The following is a 26,127-nucleotide window of genomic DNA, read 5'->3' as shown; positions in this document are numbered from 1 at the left end:
ATGGCGTCACCGTTCTTAGAAGATCCTGTGGAGCTTGGTGCACTCAGAAGAGCCAGAACGTTTAGAAACTGACAAAACCCTTTGGCATTCCCTGATGAGTGTCTTTATGGAAGATATATATCTCAGCAGAGGTAATTATGTATCTTTGCTAGCTTCATGAGCCGTATGTTGCCAATGCGACACATCGAAGCAGTGCGCTCACAGTCCCACAGACTGTATGAATAGCGTTGTGTTATTTTGCTACGGATACTTTCATGTATAGTGTGGGCGATGCGGAGAACCTGAGTAAGAACACGGTCTGCCGCGCAATTCGCAAGGTGGTGCTTGCTAAAACAGCACAGTTGAATACATTTGTTGTGTTCCCAGGGCACTTGCCCACGCAAACAATCAAAGAGGGCTTTTATGAAATAGCCGGTAAATATTAACTTAAATTCCCGAGGGTGATAAGGTGCCATAGATTGCACCCATATCCCCATTGCTGCATCGCTGGGGCAGAATGAAGGCGATTTCATTAATCACAAGTCATTCCACAGCATCAACGTTCAGGTAAAGCATAAAGGACAGGCTACACATGTTTGGTCATACTGGTAAAATACACATTGATGTTTCCCTCACGTTAATGCTGTTATGTGGATGGATTTTGAACTCAAGATGCTTTTGCAGATGACTTGTGACCATCAATGCTTAGTTACCAGCGTTGAGGCAAAGTGGCCTGGGTTAGTCCATGACTCCCGGATCTTTAGGGAGTCTGCACTGTGCCACAGATTAGAGCAAGGTATGGCAATTGTAAGTAATGTTTTATATTGCATTATGTAATACTGTTTATGCTAATATTAATTTTCATCTTCAGGGCTCTTCAGTGGATTGCTGGTAGGGGACCGAGCGTACGCCTGCCAGCCCTTTTTTGATGACCCCCTATCCTGACCCGAACACAGGGCCACAGAATGCCTTTAATGTGGCCCTTAGCAGAATAAGGGTCAGGATAGAAATGACCTTTTGACATCATTAAAGCCCGCTTCAACTGTCTGCTTGGCCTCCGAGTGGCCCCAGACCGGGCTAGTCAAATCGTGACTGTGTCGGGCTCCACAATGTGGCCTCGATAAGAAAGGAGGGAGCCCCATCTGTCAGCCAGCAACCCCCAGATGTGGTGGACCCCATCACCCTTGACTACCCTACTGGCTATTACACAGCAGTTTTTTTGTGTAAGGGGAACAGGCTAAAAAATAATTCTTTACTTATCAGTTGGGCTATTTTGGTTCCACAGCATTTGAGCTATATGGATTTTCTTTAATGGTTGTTGCCACCACATTCTGATTAATGGAGTGATAAAGAGATATCCAAAGTGCCCTCTGTAAAAACTGTGGCCTTGAATATGTTGACAAAACGATACAAGGATTTTCATTCTGTCTTCATCCAATGTTCTGATTTCTGTTCTGGAAATGTATGCAAATTAAATCACATTTTACAACAAGTAATCAAAACCTAATATTAGTTATCAACTGGGGAGCTTTCATGTTGATATGTTATCCCTATTCACTGGGGTGTCTCCCCTTAACCCCTTCTGTTGTCCTTGGGTCGATTTGACCCATTTTCTAATCATTTCCATATCATAAATTTGGGTTTCTTTCAACCAAAAAATTTCAAACCAAAAAACCCAATGTGCTACAATTCTCTTCACAAGTTAAATAAAGGATCATTTCACTACTTGAATTGAATTTGGATGTTTTATTCACTTATATAGCATTTTTTTTTTAACTACAAATGGGAAATTGAAAAAACAAATTGTGAAAACCCCCACAAAACACTCAAAGGCACAACAAATCTTTAGGACAAGCCACAAAAACGTAGAAAAAGACCAAAAGGTTAAAAAAAGGTTGAAAAATATGCATCCTCATGTGTTGTCCCTTTCCTAGGAAAAAGAATGTCAGTGTAACTGTAAGTTTAGTGTCATTCATTCATTCATACATTCAGTCATGTACTAGCTTCTTCTCATATTCCAGTTTTTTAATCTGCAGCCTTGTTTTTTTAATTAAAAGCCTCTTGTATTCTATATCGAGCTCCAGCGTTCTCTTGTACAGGGCCATCACATTGTCTGCTCCATTTCACTACTTCAATATTCATAAATAATTGTTGACTGAACATGGTCACATAGATTACTTGAAACATACCCTGTACATATGCCTGGGTTTCCTGAGCTGCTGCCACCAGGGTCTGAAGAAATGCCCCCTTCCATTCCTTCCATCAGGGGACGACCCTGATTCCTGAAGAGGGCCAGCTCCTCAGCAGGAGTGAAGTCCTGTGGAGGAGGGCCCCCTCCAGTCTTCTTTGCCTCATTTTTCTTCTTGTTGACTACAAGCAATTTCATTGTTCCATAGGCCCTTTGTATACCAATATCCTACAAAAGAGACTGACTCAGGCAATTCAGCCTTGTACTTGTTGGCCTTAAAATATGTGCAAGTATTGCCTACTGCTACTTACCGGTTTGAATTATGTTTTTATATTTAGTTTTTAATTTGCTCCCATGATCGTTTGCCACTCCCAGGGTTGCAACTAAAATAATACAACAACAAAAGTTTAGCGTTATGAAATGCACAAGTGTAATTATGGTCACATCTTGTGCCTGTGGCAGTCATATCAATAAGTAAAATTATGTAAATTACAATAAATAATGTAACTTACGCATTTACAGCGTCTGCCATTTTCTGCCAGCTTTCCCTCCTTGATTTGGCAGCAGCGACTGTGTTGCTTTTTGCCTGTATTATATGTCTGTATTCCTGATATGTTTGTAAAATTATTGTCTGTTCCTCTTGTGTGAAATATGCAGCTCTCGTTTTGCGATTGGACATACACTGCCTCTTTTATGTGACTGCACACGTCGCTGGATTGGGGAACCCATGCTCTGCTGTGCCACGCTATGACATGAACTATTATGACTACCATTTCTAGTCACTGTTCCATTATCTTTAGTGTAAATACTATTGCCACTGTTCATCACACCCCCAACCGGCACCGTCAGACACCAAGAGCCTGGGTCTGTCCAAGGTTTCTTCCCAAAAAGGGAGTTTTTCCTCACCACTGTCACATTAGCCACTGCTAATGCTTGCTCTTGGGGGAATCACTGGAATTGTTGGGGCTTTGTAAATTATAGAGTATGGTCTAGACCTACTCTATCTGTAAATTCTCTCGAGATAACTCTTGTTATGATTTGATACTATAAATAAAATTGAATTGAATTGGTTTGATTGAACTAGTTGATAACCATCGTCGTGACACAGCTTATGCTGGACCGCGGTTGTTAGGGTTAGTGAAGCCGGGTAACTTAGGGTGACCATATTTTGATTTCCAAAAAAGAGGACACTCGGCCTGGCCTCGAGACAAATCCAGACAGTGGTGATTCTCAGAGGTTAATGAACATGCTTTATTATGCCTCAATTGTGCAAAAATAACTTCTGTAATAAAATAAAATCTGTAACAACATGTAACAAAATAATAGCTCTCTTTTAAAATAAATAAATAATATGAAATAATGTTCTAAATATGACCTCCTCTGTGTTAGAAAATCCAGCTTCAACAAAATATCTCTTAATACCTTTTCAATGTAATAACATAAATAATAAAGACACTGAAACATATGTGCCAGCTTTGCACACGGTGCACTCCGCCTCCCACTTGTCCGGTCCCGACCGGGATGGTACGTGGGACATTTTTTTTGCAGTTCAACTGTGAAGCTGCACTAGTCTTGTTTTATGGTTGTAAGTGGCCTGATGTTTATACTTGTGCGCTAGTGTGTGCGTCGAGACGGCGTGTGTGTGTGTGTGGGGAGTGGGTGATATAGAGCGGGGGAGAAGTGAGAGTGACAGCGAGCGAGTCCTACCGACTCTAGAGTCATAGTGAGAGAAACACGGTGGGAAATCTTTAGCAGGAAACGCTTCGGCATTTTGTGTGTAATGCTGCTCCGCTGTCTGCCCTGGTCCCTGTCTGTCTGCCCTGGTCCCTGTCTGTCTGCCATGGTCCCTGTGTATGTGCGCGTCGCAGAGTCGCTCACAAGGCAGCCTCTCGGGAATTACGTCACACAACAAAGTAGCCTACCGTAGTATTGTGTTGAGCAAAGTGCCAGTCAATTTAAGTACACGCTTAATGGTCCCATGAAAAACAGTGAAAACCGGACATTTTAATGAATTTATAAAACCCCCCCGGACGCCCCGGACAGTAGGTAAAAAGTGGACATGTCCGGGCAAAAGAGGACGTTTGGTCACCCTAGGATAACTGAAATAAATCCAGGGCATGTTGATCTTGATTCGTAGTACAGGCCTCTGGTCTTTTGGCTTCCTCAACGTTTTGGAACTATTTTTGCCTGCTATCTTCAGAACTCCTTTTTTGTATCGCATGTTTTTTTTAAGAATATTTTTTTAATTGATAGGACAGCTAGGTGAGAAAGGGGAGTGAGAGGGGGAAGACATGCAGGAAATTGTCACAGGTCAGATTCAAACACTGGACCTCTGCATAGAGGCATAAGCCTCTCAGTATATGTGTGTCTGCTCTACCCACTGACCCAACCTGGCAACTTTGTATTGATTTTTATTTTATTAAATCCTCAAGCTCACCACTGCCCTGCTGTCTCTGCATCTCTTCTTTTATTTTAGGCTAAAGCTAGAGTTAAAGGAAAGGAATTAAAGTGTTGTGACACTTTAACACTTTGACAGCTACCTTTCAAGCCCAGAGTACCACTTGAAAACATTTTTACTTAACGTTAATTGCTGATAATTGCTAGATTGATTTTTTTTTTCTATTTTACTTAAAGACAGCAGCTCCACTGTTGACTGAGAAACATGAAATAAATCATGAAAATATGTAAAAATAAATCACACTGACTGACAGAAAATGACATGAAACTGCATGATATAGTTAAATGTAAGATATTTTTCTTGTATGATGATCTGTACAATGAAATGCCTGAGGGGGCCCCATCATCATCAATCTGCATTCCCATAAATATTGTGTGTCATAATATCGAGATGTCAAGAGAAAACGATGCAAGGGGAGAGGAGAGGCAGCAAGAGGAGACATGACAAGGGAGCACAAATACAGAGGACACCACATGGAGGAAAGAGATGAAAATGAAAGGATAAAAAAGGCAAAGGAGAGAATAACTTCTCTAGAGATGGTCGCAGGAAAGCCACAAAGCAACAGCGAATCAGACAGCTTTCCTTTAGCCAACTAACCGCAGGGCTACTATGTTCTAACCAAACCATCTGTCTCAATACAACTTTGCTGCAGCTAGCTAGCTAGCTAGCTATTTAAAGCCATATGTCAATTTGGCTCTCTGCAGCTCACTGTAAGGCTTTCATTGAGGAACCATATGTCCTGTAAATGGCACTATTAACTCAAAGTCACAGATCATTTGCCTTTATCAATGGCAGCTTTTGCTTTCAGTCATCTGCAAATTAATTCTCCCCTAATAAATCCTCATAGGCCAGAACTCCCTCACTCACTCCTTGTTTGACTCAACCTCAGGCTAAATTCAAATCTTGAGCGATTAGCAAATCCACTAACGGACGACAACAGTCCCCTTTTAGCATGTTGAATCAGAAGGTTGGTGGTTCAAATCCCTGGAATAGCATTTCAACACTAAACACTGTCCACTTAGAAAACTAAGCTATCCTGACCAGAATAGCTGCCCAGTAATTCTGTCGGAATGCTTTTATTTCGTAGCCATATGTCATTTACATCTCTGCCAATTCATCACACTGGAGCAAATTGATCAAAGTGCAGCCACTAATCCTTGGGTTAGTTGAACTTGGTGTCAGCGAGACGAGGCTCATTTATCAGAGAAACAAACTTGGCGATGAAGGAAATCATAAAATCACCAGTCTGTTAACTACCTGAAGGAAGGCTGGTGCTACTTTTCCTTGTCCCATGGAAAGACCCAAACCAACAATGAACTGGTTGTCCTACTAACAACTAGTCTCGCATTGCCAGATCGTCCTCCACAGGGCTGTGGAGGAAGGTCTGACTAGTCCACAAAGCATTCTGGCATGGGAGAAAAACGTGCTCTGGTTTATTGCCATTTCTTTAAACCAATCATAATTGTCTTGGGCGGCAATGAGCGTCGGACAGAGCAAAGGTGCCTCTGCAAAATAGCCTCGGGAAGGAACTTGTTTTGGTGGATCGTGTGTACGTTCAAAGGTTGTTTTAGTCGTGCGACAGAAAACTCAGATTGGACAGATAGTCTAGCTAGCTGTCTGGATTTACCCTGGAGAGATTTGAGGAGCAGTTAACCATAGTCCAAATTCCAACACAAAGAACGCGGAAGGTAATGAACATTGGGGCAGGATTTTCGGCAGCACTGGATCAATCCCGGAAGTGTAATGTTGTGGACACAGACTACTTTCTCACTAACTGAAACCCACTAACGTCTGGCTCAGCCAGGTCTCATGGCAGGTCGTTATATAGTTACTTTATTTTAATCTATTATGTCGTAATATGTTGTGGTTACGTAAATGCCTTTTTTTTCGTGTGGCGATTACGAAATTGAAAGCAATGCATTTTAATGGGAAGCATATTTCGTGATCCCAGAACGCTGACGGTAGCGAGTAATATTGATGAGGTTGGTCGGGGTGGTGGATGGGTCAGAAAACACAGGACTTTCACCCCGGAGACCGGGGATCGCGTCATGCGTGTTGCAGTACCTTTGTCCCGCGTGTTGCAGTTCCGTTGTCGGTGTGTCCCGCGTGTGACGGTTCCTTTCCCCATTCTTTTTTTTTCCTAACCACAACCGTCCAGTTATTGTGGCGTTTGATTTCCCCGTTGTGGCGTTTGATTTCCCCGTTGTTGTGTGCCCCTGCGCCCGTGGATCGCGTCCTGCGAGTGGCGGCCCGTCCCGTTGTTTATGCCGGTGTGTGGCGCTTCATTCCCCCGTTGTCGCGTCCCCCAGAGCAGGTTCGAAAAGCGTCACCTGTACACGTTCAAAAGTCGTTGCATATACACGAAAAAAACGTCAAAATAAGTCGTTGCATATACACGAAAAAAACGTCAAAATCGTAACTTGTACACAAATTTATGAATCAAAATAACGTGACTATTACACGACCTGGCGTGAGACCGGGTTGTCTGGCTTAGGTCTTCAGTGGAAAAGTTTACAATTGGCATTAACTCCTGGGACAAATGACTCTGAAGTAGTCACGGGTATTAACCGGATCCAGCTCCAATAACCAGTGATGGAAGCATGACATTTGGGTGAAAAAGCTAGTTTTCGCCCCTTTTTCCAGCATGATGCTATTGCAATTCTCTGTCATCTTGGCCACAAATTTTGTCTGCCTCCATCCAAGCAGCCCTTGGACATCAGTCCCAATTAGCTGGCACAGAGTTTGAAAGAGAATTCTTCAAAAGTAACCACCGTTTGATTGTCACTGGCCTCCATGCTGCTTTCTATTGTTTACTAACCCTGTTTTCCGGCGTGTTCTTGACGTTGAGCATGACACACAAGAAAAACAAAGCAGAAAGGCATTCTCGTCATCGGCTATTTTTAGCGGGTTTACGCATGTTTTAAAAATGTGCATATATGCGCTAATGTTGGTGAGAAAAAGGGTATAAAAATATTTGACTCTTGTCCACTTTAAACCTGTGTCATTTGACCTGCCTAAAGCAGTGTCTCTGCAGCACTTTGTACTGAGGCAGAGCAGAGATGTAAACACTCAGATTTATGCTGCCTGTCCTGGGATGTTAACCAGTGACTGTTCAGTCACGTGTGCACCCCTCTAACCTCTGAGGACATAACACTGAGATGTTAGAACATCGCTGTCCTGGTCACTGAAGCACAAAGCCATCAGACATTAGCCTGGCCCTGCCCGTGGAGACTGGAGGGGAATGGACTGCTTGTTATGTTGGACGTTGCTGTCCAGTGCAAAGACAAAGATGACATCGGAGCAGTGGAGCGGAGCGGACGCTATCAGACGGCAGGGACTGGCTTCTCGTTAGGTCAGCTCATTAGAGCACCTCGTTAGGACACGTCCTGCGCCATTAGTTTGGGCAGCTCGCCAGACAGAAATAAATGGAAGAAGTTAGCTTGGTTAGAGGAAGGGATGGTTTCTCTCTAAATCTATTACCGGTGTGTGTGCGTGTGTGTGTGTGTTTGTGTCTGTGTGTGAAAACCTCATTGTAGGCCCCATTAGGTGATGCCTGGTGGCAAATAGAATGATGAGAGAGAAATAGAGTGGGAGGACGAGACATAATCAGGCGAATGTTGCCAATTAGACATCTGTCGCCTTAAACCTTCAGATAAAACGTGAATCAGACACCTGATGAAAAAACATACTTGATGTCGGGTTTGGATGGCATTTCAACAAATCTGAATCCACCTATAGAATCATAATCCTTTCAAATCCTTTACTGGATATATTTTAGTTTCTGTTTTCAGCTATCATTTTAAGTTTTTCACCCCCTGAGGACGACAATGTGGTATCCAACAGCACGTGTTTTATATCATATTCAATCTCCAGAACAATACAGTGTAGAGAGTTACTTTTTTTTTGTCTACACATTCTACACATTTTTGTACAGTGGAAGGTGGAGATGAGTCTGCCATCTTCCAGAAGCTTTGTAATCGATCCTGGAACAGTGTCTTTGTACAATAAATCCATACTGATGAATCCATAAATCAATTTACGTAATGTTAGATATCTCCGCAATGCTTCAAGCTAGCGTGATTCTGCTGGGTCTTTCCAATGTGGGCTTCCGTGCGATCCTAGGCCTTCCAGAAGCTTTGTAATCCAGCCTGGAACTGCAGTGTCTTTTAGAGACTTTGCACCAAAAATTCCCAAATGATAAATCCACATCTGAATGGTTATTTGTTCATCTTTTCGTATGGAAAAGTATTTACTGTTAGCCCCGGCCATCTTGGTTCCCAGTCCCAGTGTTTGTTTTTGCTTGAAGGACAAACAATTGTTTTGGTTAGTATGACAATATTTTATCCAACAATGATAAAATAATAAGACCCAGTAAGACATACTAAGACAAGTACCACAGTCTTACCCATAGTAGGACCCAAGCTTTAATAAACCAGAATTATTCTCAAAGTAGAAATGCAAAAAAAACTGTATGTGTCCCTTTCCAGCCATAAAACTGCCCTTTTCTAATTGAACTGCCTAAGGGTGACATTTTAAAACTAAGATGCAAAAATTACTCATCCACTTAAAAGGAAAGGTTAAATCAAGATTAGAACAGACAAGAGAAGAGAGGGACAGATAATAGAGAAGATGTTTCAAATCCAGACTCTCTCTGCAATGCACCGATAGCCGGAGCAGCTGTGTTACCATATGAGATGAAGAATCAAACCCATCTATGGATGAAAAAAATGATTTTAAAAGCTGAAATGTTGATCTGATGGATAAGAACCCAGCATATTTACAACATAGGACGTCTCCGTTACCCAGACTGCAGGTTCTGCATCTCCAAACCAGTACATTTATCATGAGTGAAATGACCAGATTGACATTTTCCCCTGACACCAGGGTGACAAGCGTCGTAAATCAGATGAAGTGATCCTGCAGTTCTGCTGTTTAACGTGCTGCACGCCAGTGAAAATGTCAACAGCATAATGGGCATTTTACCGAAAGTAGGCCGGGGAACGTCTGCCCTCAGAGAGCGTGAGACGCTAAGGAACCAAAAGGAAAAGAGTGAATACAGAAACAGACTGATATTGTAGAGTATTTTGTCATGTTATCTCTGAACCTGGAAACCAATGTGTGCAACCACAATCCCTATCTCTCTTGGCTTGTAATGCTTGAAAGTGGCCAGGAGTGAAATCAGTGAATGAATGGAAAGAAGTGTAGAGAGAGATGAACTGAGAGTGAAGGTGGGGGTCCAGACCTTTGAATCAACCCTACTCCACTGAGCTGACAACTCTGTCTGATATCAGCGTTCTAAATGAATGCAAAGTCAATTTTAGAGTTGCAATTGTCAAAATCAAAACAGCCAAGTTCACTCTAAAGTGGCACAAATGGAGATGAAGACACATCCATGCGAGTTGGAGTTAAATAAAGTTTCTATGTGAGGGATGAATTTAAGCTTATCCCAAAGCTATTTAACGCCAATTTGTTAACGAACAGAGACAAGAGTACAAGAAGATAAACTTTCTCTAACAGAATTGTGTCACCTTTGTAGTCTCAACACAATGAATCATACAAAAGGCAAGGCAAGGCAAGGCAGCTTTATTTGTATAGCACATTTCAGCAACAAGGCAATTCAAAGTGCTTTACATGAAACATGAAACATTAAAAACAGTTAGAAAACAATTAAAAACAATTTCAAAGCATTAAAACAATTAACAACAATTTAAGATCATTAAAAGACAAGAATAAAATGTACAGTGCAGTATAAGAATTTTAAAGAAAGAGCAGTTAAAAATAGGTTATTTAAAGAAAGGCAACATTAAAAAGATATGTCTTCAGCCTGGATTTAAAAGAACTGAGAGTTGCAGCGGACCTGCAGTTTTCTGTGAGTTTGTTCCAGATATGTGGAGCATAAAAACTGAACGCTGCTTCCCCCTGTTTAGTTCTGTCTCTGGAAACAACAAGTAGACCTGTCCCAGACGACCTGAGAGGTCTGGGTGGGTCATAGTGTAGTAGCAGATCAGAAATGTATTTTGGCCTTAAACCATTTAGTGATTTGTAAACCAGCAAAAGTATTTTAAAATCAATTCTTTGAGGCACTGGAAGCCAGTGTAAAGACTTCAGTACTGGAGTGATTTGATCCACTTTCTTGGTTTTAGTGAGGACTCGAGCAGCAGCGTTGTGAATCAGCTGCAGTTGTCTGATTGATTTTTTAGGGAGATTTGTAAAGACACCGTTACAGTAGTCAAGTCTACTGAAGATAAAAGCATGGACAAGTTTTTCCAAATCCTGCTGAGACATAAGTCCTTTAACCCTTGATATATTTTTAAGGTGATAATAGGCTGATTTTGTAATTGTCTTAATGTGACTTAAAATTCAGGTCTGAGTCCATGACTACACCAAGATTTCTGGCTTTGTCTGTTGTTTTTAACATTGTCGTTTGAAGCTGAGTGCTGACCTTTAATCGTTCCTCTTTTGCTCCAAAAACAATCACCTCAGTTTTTTCTTCATTTAATTTAAGAAAGTTATGGCACATCCAGTCGTTTGTTCAATGCACATATTCAGATGTATTGGGCTATAATTCCCTGGCGATAAGGTTATGTAAATTTGTGTGTCATCCGCATAACTATGGTAACTTATTTTGTTGTTTTCCATAATCTGAGCCAGTGGAAGCATGTAGATGTTGAACAGAAGAGGCCCCAGAACTGAGCCTTGGGGAACTCTGCATGTCATATTTGTATGCTCAGATGTATAATTACCTATAGACACAAAGTAGTCCCTATTCTTTAAATAGGATTCAAAACACTTTAGTACTGAGCCAGAAAGACCAACCCAGTTTTCCAATCGGTCAAGTAATATGTTGTGGTTGACTGTATCAAATGCAGCACTGAGATCAAGTAATACTAAGGGGACTTTCAAACAGTCTTCATGCATTTATGATGTTGCCTTCAAATCTTGCCTACTTTGCCACCTCTGCACAAGTCTAATCACTGCATAAAGGGAGCATGATTGTTGGATTGTTGGTTAAAGGGACAATTTCAACTTCTGACACGTAGCCATAGTCGAGATGCTTTTTGCTGATCCGACAGCCTCTTTGTTTGAAGCATACTCCACAACGTGTAGCTGCTGTCAAACAGATCAGTGCAATAAAAGTATAATTTCTAACCACTACTGGCTGCCAACTGTTTGACTAGATGTTGCATTTTAAGGAATGGCAGACGAGTGATGCTAAAAGTACGTAATTAAGTACGCTAAGTCATACGTGTGGGCTGAGTCTCACCATATAAAAGCTAAAAATATTCATATTTTGTTTGTCACTGAGGCTCTTGCACACATTGACTTACAATGAGTACATCAGTGGAGAAATTCAGTTTCTAGACAAGCATCATTTCGAGCAACCAGCAGTAAGGTGTGTAAAGTTCAGAAGTGTAACCCCTGAATGAACCCTTAAATGGAGACGAACGAGCAAAATAAGTAAGATTATAAAGGTAAATAAAGCTAAGGAGACATGTGGAAGGGATTTCTTAAAAGATTATACCTGTGTGTATGTTGTGTCAAAGATCTAGGTTGCCTCTCTCCTTCACATTTGTCATGCTGCTGTCAGCTTTGGTAAAAGAATATCAGGGCTTATAAGTATAATTTGGAGGAAGCCATTAGCTGCCACCTTCACCTACAAAATGTGTTTTTACACATGTACTGCAACCCTGAATTTATCTAGACATTACACAGAGGAGCTGTATGTGAGAATGCAAATGTCTGAATCAGTTGGATCGGACATTAAACAGACTTTTTCCTGCCAGCTCCTGAGTAGAAAGTCTGTGTAATGTCCCATTTAGCCCATGTGTGAATAGAGCAACTCATTGTCCGGAAAATTCACAGCGAGCGAGTGGGCGTGTTGATGACATTTCTATCATGCCGCTGGCCACAAACCGGAAAAAGAAACAAACAAGAAGAATAGTCATTTACACAAAGACAGACATGTAAAAGGCCTAACTGGAGGGAAGACGAGATTTGGAAACCTCCGTCTGTAAGGGCCAACGTCAAAATTGTCAGACCAATTCAAGGAATGACAAGAGACCGTTGTTTATGACCAATTACGAAAAGACTCTGAAAAGTGGGTGCTGTTATAGCAGCTCTCCCCTGTCTCTATGACAGCAGGGTTGTCACTCTGCCTTTTAGTGTGGCTGTTCGTAGCAGCTACACTATAATCGCTTTTGACGTGCTGCAGAAAGTTCATTTCGAGCATACACCCACCTTAAGCCTCTTACATTCTGATCAACAGAGTTTTGGGTCCATTCCCAACAAACATGTAAATCTCTGGTCCCAACACCATTCAGTGTAGAAGTGGTATATCAGTCTGGAGGTTTGAGGTTTAGCACTCCAGCCTGGTCAGATTTTGATACCCGATAGTTCCTGGTTCTTAAGAAAGTCCTACCTCCACAGCAGGGACTTCTACGGCCCAGGAACAAAACCAAAACTACATTCCTGCAGTCGAAATGCAGGTAAAGGTCCTGAGTTCCAAAAGGGTTCTGGAAACGTTCTTGTGGCTGAAAAGGGCCTTCGCCATCCCAAAGCGAGGGGACCTGTTAATGGGAGGATTAGGCAGCCCTCATTTACAATGACATTGAGTTACACAGACAAAGAAAACAACGCAGAATACAAAGCAACACCATCATAAGAACATAGAAAGACACCAAAATATTCCGAAATGGAGAAATAATTTGAGAAACGCATCAGGATAACCAGGACGTAACTATGTAAAGCAATTACAAGTAGAAGTCTGGAGGTCCAAAATCAGATTTCTAAAATGTGCAAAAGGCACAAGTGAGTTGATTTTAAGCCGTTGATTGACCCGTCTTCTGTCATGAGATGACATAAAATTGCATACATGCAAATACAAATGTTATTGACTTTCTAGCATTTAATTGTGCATTTCTGTTGTCATTTGCAAAAGCACTTTGGGAGAAATTTGTATTAAACATGCTTTATAAATAAACCTGAACTCTGACTGCAGAGCAGCAGCAGCAGGCATGTGGGACGGAACCATGGCCAACACTAGCTTTGTGAATTTGATACGAGGCCTTGCAGTCAGCCAGGAGAGGGGAATTTAGGAGAACTGGGTGACATGGGAGAATTTGTGGAGGCAGAATACGAGGCAGGATGCAGCTTTCTGGATGAGTTGTTGTGATTTGAGGCAAGTATTTTGGGACAGAAGTGGAGGAGTTGCAGCAGCACAGACGAGAGTTGGACTGATTCCCCGGTGGGAAACAATCGGATGTTTTCCACTGTAAAAACCCTGCAGAAGCTCAACCAGCAGAACAAGTTTGAGGACCGGTGCTGTATAATGTATGCTCTCCTAAAAAAGGTCACGGAGTGTCTCATCTCAACTCAGGCGCCCTCTTGTGAGGGTTCATCATCCGCCTCTTGCATAATGCATCCAACAACTCAGCCCCCCAAAAGACTGCAGCACACACAACCAGATAATACTTATCCTCTAGAGAAATTGAGGTTCATTCTGTCTCCTTTCTGATGAAGAAAAATGTTGGCAAATCTGCTTTGATGATAACAATGTTTTTTTAAGTGACCGCCAGACCTCTCTTTGGTTTTACAAGCCAATTATGAAGAAAGGAGGTCCATGTGGAGTCCCAGATTGAGGTCTCTCTTTCTCTTGACTCTATGCCATTTTCTGCTCATTCATCCTCTAAATCTCTCTCCTCTCAATCTCTTTCTGGCAATAACTCACTTTTATTTTTGTCTCTCACTTCATTCCTCCCCAGGGCCAGATGCATAAAACTCTGTATAGGTTCACAACTAAAAGTCTGTCAGGCCGTTCAGTGAGGACAGATCAAGTGGATGTGTATAGCATGATTTCTCAAGCATTCATACGTATTGCCACAATAAGTAATGCACTTTAATTTAAATGTGTTCCTGGCTTTACGCAACACTTTGACCGCTGCTGTATAAGAGAGCAAAGCGCCATGGAGAGGGATGGTCAGGTTGGATGGATGGATATGTCATAAAACACAGGGCTGCCAAATTTGTGTCCTTTTGAAAACACAAGAATTTCACCCAGGAAACACATCTTCATGTACCAGGAGTACCACTAACCATGATCTTAACCCTCTTAGTTTCATCCCAAACGTAACCCCCTTAACCCCCTAACCCTAACCCTTAGTTGCTTTGGTGCTTAAACTTAACTATCTTCGCCGCATGATGGTAACTTTCTGTCGGCTAAACTTAACTGTTATGGCCACTGAAAGGACCACCACCAGCATCTCACAGTGACCGGTAACCGGCTCCCAATAACCTTTTGTTGGCTAAATTTAACGTGTGATGTCATGTGACCAGCCGGCGGTCACCTATTTTATATGATATCCTTCGAATTGTTGTGCATACATTTTCGTACATCATACAAACCAGTTTATGAGAACGATGTCAGCCAGATGTATACACAATGCGTACACAGAAAAGCCATGCATACTACATTTTCTACACATAAACTACATTTAAAAAAAAACAGAATGTGATGAGAATGTGCTCAACTTCATACAAACTTCAGACCAGAGTACACGTGATTTTATAGTGCAATCAATGGTGACATGTCATTATGAGGCGGAGATGGACAAATACGTTGAAAGACAATGTAATAATAAAAAGAATATTTGGGTTGATAACTGGTTTTACTGTATGATGTTATTGCAGTATACACATCTGTAGAAACTATTTAACATTGGATGTATCTTATTATTTTCCTGTGTTTATGATGTTTTTATTTGATCCTGTATTGTGACACTGAGACTATGAATCTGTTTTACTATGAGCACTGTAAACTAAATCATCGATTACCTTAATAAAGTTTTGTAATGCGACATTTGAAAGACATTGATTGGGATTCATGAAAAGTACTTATCTATATTATATAGCCTTTGATTGGCATACAAATCCCTCTGGAATATGGGAAATAAAATGACTATAAACACACAAAATAAACACAAAAGTATCTTCATTATTGGATTCTGTCTCTGACCTCACTTTTCTTCTCCACTTTTCTCCTATCACCCTCCGATCGCTCTAGAAAATTGTGTGTATGCTTATCTGTCTATCGTTTTATACATGTCAGCTTTTGTGCGGGGGGGAGTGCATGCATGTTGTGTGTGTTACTGTTTAGAATTCTCTCTCTGCAACTCCATCTCTTTTGATTTAACATCTGTATTTACCGTATATTAAACTTGCTTTCTTGATTTGTTGAACTGTGAACAGAAAAGAAATTAGACTTATATGAGAATGTGTGTATGTGCACTTGCGTGCCTGTGTGTTTTCATGGAGAATTGCCCTTGTACACACATTATGAAGTAATTTTGTTGTTTTTTTCTCTCAGTCAATGGAGATAAAATACTTCAGGAGCAAAATAACGACAATCAATTTCACACTTATCGACTTTACAACCAGTTGCCTCCAGGTGGCAAACCGCTCGTAGCTTGTTGCTGTTTGTTCAATGACAATCCAACCTGTTCACATACACACACACAAACACACACACATGCTGCAGCCTAAAGGAGTAGAAAATAAATCCATAATTTAATATTGTCATGCATGCGTGTTAGGGAGGTCAATAGTGACTCACCAGGTCATGTTTTCCCAGCGCCCCCTTGCTAATTACTTTGTCCATACTTCCTACCAGAGATGTTCACAAGTCTCTGAGCTAGAGTCCACTTATTTAGCATTCTGTGCTTCTTTTTTGTGGGCCTTGTTGTTGTTGTATGCCGTTTTTGAAGCCAAAGCTTCCGATGAATAGCATAGCAGCTGTCGGTGCCGTCGTGCACGTTTGTTTTCCTCTCTCACGTGTGGCCACGTGCAGCAGATACGTTACGTATTAGCTAGGGAGGTTATAGGTTATGCAGCAAGGGGAATAACACTGAGTCCGAGTCTCAAACTCAAGTCCCCATCCCTGACCCCTAGAATTGTGTGTTCTATCCAGTGCATAATTTATTGAAGAAGGCAACTCTAAAGGGTCTTGAGGGTCTATAGTACAACACTCATGTACCATATGTGCATTGAAAGATTTATTGTTCAGGAAGTCATTCCTATGCCGCATACTGGCTTTGTAACGCGACTACTCTGTAGAAAGAGTGGACAAAATCTTTGTTTTGTGCATAAAGTTCAGCTGAGGTTAATATGAGGCTTCAGCAGACTGAGTGAACCAAATTCAGTGGTTACTAAAGACAGGGAGAGACAGAGAGAGAGAGAAGGAAAAGACCAAGAGAAGGAGGAAGTAGGGAGTCCAAGCTCATTAAACCTGACCCTGCTGCTTGTGTTTTAATACAGCTGAATTCACAATTTAGTTGTTCACATTTACTTAATCTTTTGATTCTGTTGTCTGACAACAGAATTTGAGAGAAAACAAAGATATGACCACAGCTCATTAACACTACATTATAATCAAATAGCTGTTTGACGATCAATTAACAAAACCAGCTGTGCTGTGTGATCAACATTTAAGCGATCACAGAGAAAATTAGAGGCAGCAAAGCATGTGGTTACCAATCCAAATGAGCTGAAAATGTATGTTCAGTATACTTTCTAAACATGAAAAATGTCCGTAAAACAATTCTGAACTATATCAGAAATGGTGCGGCTGAAGAGACATGCGCTTCGTTTCTCAAACATTTCTAGTGGACATTGAAACTGTGACTGAATTGTAGCACAACAGGAACGTGACACAGCGGATCCAGTGGAAATAAGGCATTACTCTTTTAACATAGAAAATTGGAACCTATCCTTTAATTTAGACAAAAGTTTTTTTCCATGGTAGCCAGGATGCCAGCCGATCTTAGCCCCGCCCACAACATTTGAGGTCGGGAAGTTCGGTCTGGACTTGATCCGTTGTGGAGCAACTATGCTCGGACCAGAGCAGTTCAGACCAATCAGATTGTCAGGGCGGGCTTTATACGATGATGGACAGATGATCAACTGTAACGTAATCAACCACGTCACCAAAAAGCGCTTGGGTTGAATTTGTTTACAACAAAGATGGCTGCCGCTGGTGAATTGAGATGTGTAGATTCCGTCGTTGCATCTGTTATAGAAGATATCGACATTGCGTTCATTTTAAAAGAGGAACAGAGAACCGCGATCACGTATGTATACACATCCACACAGCCACACCCGTCCGTACAACACGGACACTGCCGCCTCTGCCTTTGCTCTGTCAAAGCCTGCCTTTGACTTGCAGCTTCTGTGACGTCTGTCTCCGTTGTTCTGATTGGTTGTAGGTCTATCTGTTGCTCTGATTGGTTGTAGGTCTATCTGTTGCTCTGATGGGTTGTAGGTCTATCTGTTGCTCTGATTGGTCGTAGGTCTATCCGTTGCTCTGATTGGTTGTAGGTCTATCTGTTGCTCTGATGGGTTGTAGGTCTATCTGTTGCTCTGATTGGTCGTAGGTCTATCCAGTTGAGTGCAGAGGCATTTTCGTTCCTGGTTCGGTTGAAACACGCCTCATAATCACAGCCCAATGGAGCAGTACCAGATTCATATTCTGACTAGAATTGGAGTATGAGGACGTCAGGCTAGTTCCATGCTGTTCTATCACACTGGTTCAAATTAACAGGTAACATTTCACTATAAAAATCAGCATCTCTTTTTTAACTATGGCTCGAGAGTACTACACAGTGTATCCATTTTGGGTATATCCTCATTTAATATCCTCTAAAATATAGAGAATTTACATGTTACAATGTTATCAGAAACTCTCAAAGTTCTTCCAGCCTGGAAGGAGCACCATAATTTATTTTCATTTTACAATATCAGTCTTTTGTTGAAGGGCTCACTAACAGATATGATGGATTAAAACAAAGTTATCTGTTTCTCTCTGGATTGTTTTCTCTTGGTCCTGCACCATGTTCACTGGGAAGAACCAAAGATAGAAAGTGAAGACGCCAAGCAGCGACTGGAGGCTGGAGGAAGATAAAGAAACAGACACTGACTTATTAAAACATGGAGTCTGCCAGCGAGTCGGACTTACCAGTGGAAGAGTTATTTTAGGTTATTTTTTCAGCCTTTTAACCACAAGCTCACTTTATTAACCCTCAGGGAACCACTCCCTAAACTCAAGAGGAAGGTTGTTTTTCTCGCTATTTTAAAGGAGAAAGTGAGCAAGAGGTTGTTTTTTATCACTGTTACAAGGAGAGAAAGGGAGAAAAAAAAACACTGCTTATTGCCATTTCAAAGAGAGAAAAAAGGAGTCAGTGTTATCACTGATTCAGATAAAGGAAGTTTATCAGTGCTTCAAAATACACAAAAAGCACATTAATCCGTTTAGAAAAAAAGAGATGGTTGGGGAGACAAAGGTTGATAGGTAGAAAGGACAGGGGGAGATAGAGGGGGAAGGGGAGGATATGAATTTTTAAAAGCACTTCATTTAAGCTGGTCGAACTTGAGCAGTCACATTAAGAAACTGCATGTACTTAAAAGCAAGCAAGCGATGATGTGTCATCATCATTCAGTTTCATCATCGTTTTGTGATAAATAAAGAAAAGTCTTGGGACCGTGAAAAGACCGGCACCACACTAACCTTTTCTTGGCTAAATTTACCTGTAAAGGCCACTAAACCCAGCTGTCATGTGACCAGCCAGCGCCGTCATTTCCTAGAATAACATACAAAGTTTTTTTCTTTTTCTTTTATCAGGTTTTTTTCGGGCATTTTAGTCCTTTATTTAGGACAGCTAAATACATGAAAGGGGAGAGAGGGGGGGAATTACATGCAGCAAATGGCCACAGGTTGATGATGATCGCGTTTAACTTTACATAACTATCAAGATAACATTACGTGTATTTGTGCTATCGGTTGATAACTCAAACTTGCCGAGAACCTAGACTCATGCAGTAGCCTAACCGCGGTTACGGTCCTTACGGTCTCCTTGTGACAGCCTAGCCTAGCTACCATGTAACAACATTCACTTCTCTAACATTTAACTTAACATAACTACCAAAATAACATTCGTGTAATTGTATGTGATGTACTGTACTTCCCCATCGATAATGTGTGAATTGCCGTGAACACAATCCTAGAAAGATGCACCAGAAACAAGGCTCGGTTAATAACTCAAACATACATTAGAGTCGAGCAGCCGGCAGGTTGCACGGTTACATTAGAGTCGAGCGGGCCGGCAGGTTGCACGGTTACATTAGAGTCGAGCGGCCGGCAGGTTGCCCCCCCTCAGGTTGTTCAGGTGCCGCCAGAAATTTCGCCGGATGTCCCCTGTGTGTTGCCGTTCTAACCTCCGGTGGATTTATGAGGACTATGGTTAGTGTCGAGCAAGCCGGCCGGTTGCACGGTTACATTAGACTCGAGAGGGCCGGCAGGTTGCACGGCATTAGAGTTTACATTAGAGTCGAGCGGGCGAGGTTACATTAGAGTCTAGTGGCAGGTTGCACGGTTACATTAGAGTCTAGTGGCCGGCAGGTTGTACGGTTACATTAGAGTCGAGCGGGCCGGCCGGTTGCACGGTTACATTAGAGTCTAGTGGCCGGCAGGTTGCACGGTTACATTAGAGTCGAGAGGGCCTGCAGGTTGCACGGTTACATTAGAGTCGAGCGGGCCGGCAGGTTGCACGGTTACATTAGAGTCTAGTGGCCGGCAGGTTGCACGGTTACATTAGAGTCGAGCGGGCCGGCAGGTTGCACGGTTACATTAGAGTCTAGTGGCCGGCAGGTTGCACGGTTACATTAGAGTCGAGCGGGCCTGCAGGTTACACGGTTACATTAGAGTCGAGCGGGCCGGCAGGTTGCACGGTTACATTAGAGTCGAGCGGCAGGTTGCACGGTTACATTAGAGTTCCTTGCACGGTTACATTAGAGGTTACATTAGACTCGAGAGGGCCGCAGGTTGCACGGTTACATTAGAGTCTAGTGGCGGCAGGTTGCACGGTTACATTAGGTCTAGTGGCCGCAGGTTGCAGGTTAGTGGCAGGTTACACGGTTACATTAGTTTGCATTAGAGTCGAGTGGCCTGCAGGTTACACGGTTACATTAGAGTCGGCCTGTTACAGGTTACATTAGAGTCGAGCGGGCCGGCAGGTTACACGGTTACATTAGAGTCGAGCGGGCCTGCAGGTTACACGGTTACATTAGAGTCGAGCGGGCCGGCAGGTTACACGGTTACATTAGAGTCGAGCGGGCCTGCAGGTTACACGGTTACATTAGAGTCGAGCGGGCCGGCAGGTTGCACGGTTACATTAGAGTCGAGCGGGCCTGCAGGTTACGGTTAGGGTCTAGGCATTAGTAGCTCATTTCCTGATTGATTCTAGCACCACCACTCCAGTCCAGTGGAGGCGCTAATGAGCTAGATTACAACACACACAGTAGCAGAAGAATACAAGCTACACAACGGCCAACCATGCACGGTTACATTAGAGTCTAGTGGCCGGCAGGTTGCACGGTTACATTAGACTCGAGAGGGCCGGCAGGTTGCACGGTTACATTAGAGTCTAGTGGCCGGCAGGTTGCACGGTTACATTAGAGTCTAGTGGCCGGCAGGTTGCACGGTTACATTAGAGTCTAGTGGCCGGCAGGTTACACGGTTACATTAGAGTCGAGCGGGCCGGCAGGTTGCACGGTTACATTAGAGTCTAGTGGCCGGCAGGTTACACGGTTACATTAGACTCGAGAGGGCCGGCAGGTTGCACGGTTACATTAGAGTCGAGCGGGCCGGCAGGTTGCACGGTTACATTAGAGTCGAGCGGGCCTGCAGGTTACACGGTTACATTAGAGTCGAGCGGGCCGGCAGGTTGCACGGTTACATTCGCTCTCGTTCGGCATAGGGTCTAGGCATTAGTAGCTCATTTCCTGATTGATTCTAGCACCACCACTCCAGTCCAGTGGAGGCGCTAATGAGCTAGATTACAACACACACAGTAGCAGAAGAATACAAGCTACACAACGGCCAACCATTGACATATATATATATATATATATATATATATATATATATATATATATATATATATAAATATATATATATATATATATATATATATATATATATATAATGCCAACGGCACGAATGAAGTAAAAGAAAAAACAGGAGTGAGTCGGTTCATTGACGTATTGCACTCGATTCTCCCGCCTCAGTGACACGAGTCGGGTTAATTAACCGGCTCTTCGGTCAGTTCGTCAACACTAATTCCAATCATAGTCTATATCGACGACGTTCCACTCCCGGGATTGTTCAGGTGCCGCCAGAAATTTCGCCGGATGTCCCCTGTGTGTTGGCGTTCTAACCTCCGGTGGATTTGTGAGGACTATGGTTAACTGCTCCTCAGATCTCTGCAGGGTAAATCCAGACAGCTAGCTAGACTATCTGTCCAATCGGAGTTTTCCGTTGCACGACTAAAACTACTTTTGAACTTTTGGCTTAGTGCCGCCCAAGACGATAGTGATTGGTTTAAAGAAATGCCAATAAACCAGAGCATGTTTTTATCAGGTCCCGGAATGCTGTGTGGACTAGCCAGACCCTCCTTCGCAGCACTGTGGAGGAAGGTCTGGCAATGCCAGACTATTCCAATCACCTTAGCTTTCCGATCCTCTTGCATACATCTTTATAAATAGTATTTAAGTAAGTTGTATTTGTGCATGGGGCAGAGTCTCATTCACCTCGGTCATCCATTGACCCCACATTGTTTGCTTTGATTATTTGTATCAGTATTAATGTAGCTGCAAGTGAAATAATGCAAAGGGCAGACAATAAGGGGTGCTGCTAGGTTGCAGAGAGTACAAGGACGATGATAGAGGGTAATGACAATAAAGTGTTCAACACGCTATTTTTACAGTCCGGCCTGCTTTTTACCTCAGCAAGCAAGCAAGCACACTTCTCCAGATGAAATCCTTTGTGACTACATCTCTAATCAGCACAGCTCTGGTGGCTCTTTGTCACACCTCAGCAGGTGTAAAAATCTACCAGATGATTAATCCAACTGGGTCAGTAATGGGAAGGTAGAGAACGCTAAGAGAAAAGCAGGAGGAGCATCCAGTTCTTATATATCCCTGAAACACTGACACTCCCCTCCATACATACATAATTTAGCTGTCGTTGAAATCTGTGGACATACTTATTTCAAATCAAGGAAAACATTTGATTCCAAAACCACTTGAGCAGTATCACACGAGAGGATTGCAATTACACAACAACGTTATCAACAAAATAAAAGTTATGATCAATTCATCGATTCGTATTGCGGGGCAGTTCGCTCTCAAAATAATAAAAAGCAACAGAGACGATTCCTAGTCCCTCCCTGTTTAGTCAACCAGCTAACTTGAGCTAACGTTAGCTTTGTAGAGATTGTGGGATTTCTCAAACTGAATAAATACAGCACATATAAACACATAACTGCTTTGCTAGCTAAATCGTGTTGTAACCACGGTATCTGCGGGATATATATATTTTTTAATGGATAGATTTAGCTACTTTACATCTGCAAACTTCCAGCAACAGAGACTATTTCCTATCCCTGCTTAGCGTTAGTCAGCCAGTCAATTGAGCTAACGTTAGCTTTGTAGATATCGTGCGATTTCAGATTTCCCAAACGGAATAAATACCGCACATATAAACACAAAAATGCTTTGCTAGCTCAATCTTGTTGTAACTGAGAAAACAGCTGGTGTGATCCAAACCGTTCCGATAACAGTTAACTCCAAAGCGTTGCCGTTTAACCCAATGATGTATAATGGTGACAACTACAACTAAATGACAACTAAACATCTGGTGGGATCTACTTGTCGTATGATATAGCACCGAATACATACCACCAGTTTAATCGCAATACAATTACTCCCTCTGATCATTCTGAACATGTCCTTAAGTTTCCTATTTAACTCCAATCTCCCAAATTGGAGGTATAAACATTAAATAAATAAAAAAGTCTTCACTCTATCCCAGCCTTGGCTTAAACTACTCTGCTCTCCACAGTTTCCCTGGACACAGAAATAAAAGATATGCTGACCCTTTATCACAAGCATCAATCAAGTCTAACTGCTGGTAATGAAAAATCTGCAACCAAAGCTCTTTTCTGCTCGTCTAATTTACTGATACTTCTAGTACTGACCTCTGGGCCCAAAGATGAAGGAATATGTGACTACAAATACTAACAGGGCAGAGAATTAATTTTAAAACCTTCACAAGAAGCAGAAAAAAGGAAAGTCAACACACAGTGTAGAATAGGAGCTGATGTTGAAAGTGATCTATTTAGTTTTAACTTGATGATGCTTTTATGAGCTGACATATGTTGCAACGTATGAATTATATCTTTTTTTAAACTCAGAAATAGGAAGAACATGTATTTCTTGTCAGAGCACTTGCACCACTGCACTATACTTTTCCATTTTATAATTCCATTCAAACTGGGTCTTACTTTTGTAGTTTTGGTTGACACTTTTATTATTCTGATTGTCCTACTGCTGCTTGTCTTGCCCTGTCTGACTTCGTTGTAGGAATAAGTTTTGAGTACAATGTTTACATTTTGCATTGTTGGACAATAGTGCCTTTGCACGCCACACTCAAAAACAGACTTCAGTGTTAATGTGCTAGTGCTGAAAAGATATACATCTTGATAACTGTTAATCATTGAAGTCATTTATTGTGCAAAAACATTTTCTGGCCCCAGATTTCTTATATATATTTTTTAGAATTTGCTGCTTTCAGTATGTCATATCACAATTTTGGTTTGGGATTTCTTTTTTTTTCAGGTCAATTTATATTTTCTGTCTGTCTGAAATATTGGAAAAATGATTGAGAGATATTTTTTAAATATTTTCAGTTTCCACCCTAGAATACATACTCAAAGCATAGATATAATATTTTTGTCATTAGGACCTGAGTACCTCAATCACCGATTTGTATTCCTGTTGTGGCTTCACAGGCTGATGTTCAGACAGAACCAGAGACACTCTCCTCCACCTCTGGGAAAACAAGTGCTACACTCTGTCTACACTTCTCCGCTTGCTTTGTTCTGTTTGCTTGTCCAGCTGCAGCCACAGAGGGCCTGGATGTCTGCATCATACCCCTGAGCCGGACTGCCTGAAGCACAATACTCAGGGCCCACAATCACTTCATGCTCCCCAAACCCCCAGAAACCCGTTAATACAGTTCCTCACTTGAGATTGGCTTAACACCTCAACTCAGGCTGTCTTTTTCCCAAATTTTTACGGGTGGTTTACTGTAACTGAATGAATAACTAATGGTGGGGGTATGTGAACTGACAATTAAAGCTTTCCTACTGTCTGCTGAATTTGCTTCTCAGTTTTGAATTGTAACACCCATAGAGCCCACTAGGTGGAAGTATTGTCTAACTGAAATATAAAAGATAAAACTAGCACCCGCCTGTGGCCGGTTAGCTCACTTGGTAGAGCGGGCGCACATATGCAGAGGTTTAATCCTCGACGCAGAAGGTCCAGGGTTTGAGTCCGACGTGTGACAGTTTTCAGTGACTTTAAATGTTAACATGTTAGGAAACAGAGCGTTGTTTGTTTCCCACCTGGTATAGTGGCTCTACGCCCATTCATAACACCAACCTGTTGGCTTTGACCTTTCAGTGTTGGTGAGGCATATGATTCATTTCATGTCATGTTTATTTGAATAGGGACAGATGCTACGGCATAGACATTTGTACAAAAAAATCTCCAGTGTACAGTATCACAGCATTTATAGCTATTGCTAATTTCCAATGGCCATCCCTAGGAGGGCTTTTAAACAGTCATGAAAAACATTAAACATTGCCACATTAAAATATACATAAAGCACATAAACATACAAGGCATATCCCTCTTGACCTCTGAAACTTGCTCTATGAGATGAGTGTTTATCATGACATGACTAATTTGGTTGATGTAGGCCGTCTTCCAGAGGAAAAACAGAGACACTGACTGACTAAGTATCAGGCATGAATTTTCAAGATATTATATGACATATAACGCATGCCTTAATACAGTATACATTCGCCTCAACATTGTAATGGAATCAAAGCAGCAACAAGCCACACCGTCAGACCATAGAGAGAGAGAGAGAGAGAGAGAAGTTAAAGGGATAGTTCAGATTTGACTTTGATTTGATTTTCCAAACAGCAACTACACGACACTTGAAGCAGAATTTTGGTAGATTTGAGACTCCCAGAAATTCCCACAGAAGCAGAGTTTTCGAAATTAAAAAAAACAGGTGGGAAACAGGTTGCTGTGTGTCGACTTTTGAAATGTAATCTTTGTTTAGCTTGATTTGCTAAATTCTAAGATTTCTAAGGGCTTTATGTGGACCAAACTGTAAGTGAGAAGACTATGAGACATGGAATAATACAGTCAAAGATATTTGACTTTTTCGAAATAAAAGCATGAAAATAAACTCATGTCTGGCCCTTGATGCGATTCTCCTTTCCCACTGTGGCCCTTAGTGTAGTTGAGTTTGACACCCCTGCTCTAGCAGCAGCAAACGGTGCTGAAAAGCAGCACAGGACTGACATCTAGTGGAAGGAAAACT

The 26,127-nt window shown here is 41.9% G+C and overlaps 1 pseudogene; it reads left to right on the top strand.

The window, feature by feature from the left end:
• Positions 1-24,682, top strand: LOC114552935 (putative nuclease HARBI1; annotated as a pseudogene).
• The last annotated feature ends 1,445 nt before the right edge of the window (positions 24,683-26,127 follow it).

Source organism: Perca flavescens, chromosome 3 (assembly GCF_004354835.1).
Source record: "Perca flavescens isolate YP-PL-M2 chromosome 3, PFLA_1.0, whole genome shotgun sequence".
Lineage (NCBI taxonomy): Eukaryota > Metazoa > Chordata > Actinopteri > Perciformes > Percidae > Perca > Perca flavescens.
The sequence above is the reverse complement of the archived record's forward strand: the minus strand, read 5'-3'. Positions and strand labels throughout refer to the sequence as shown.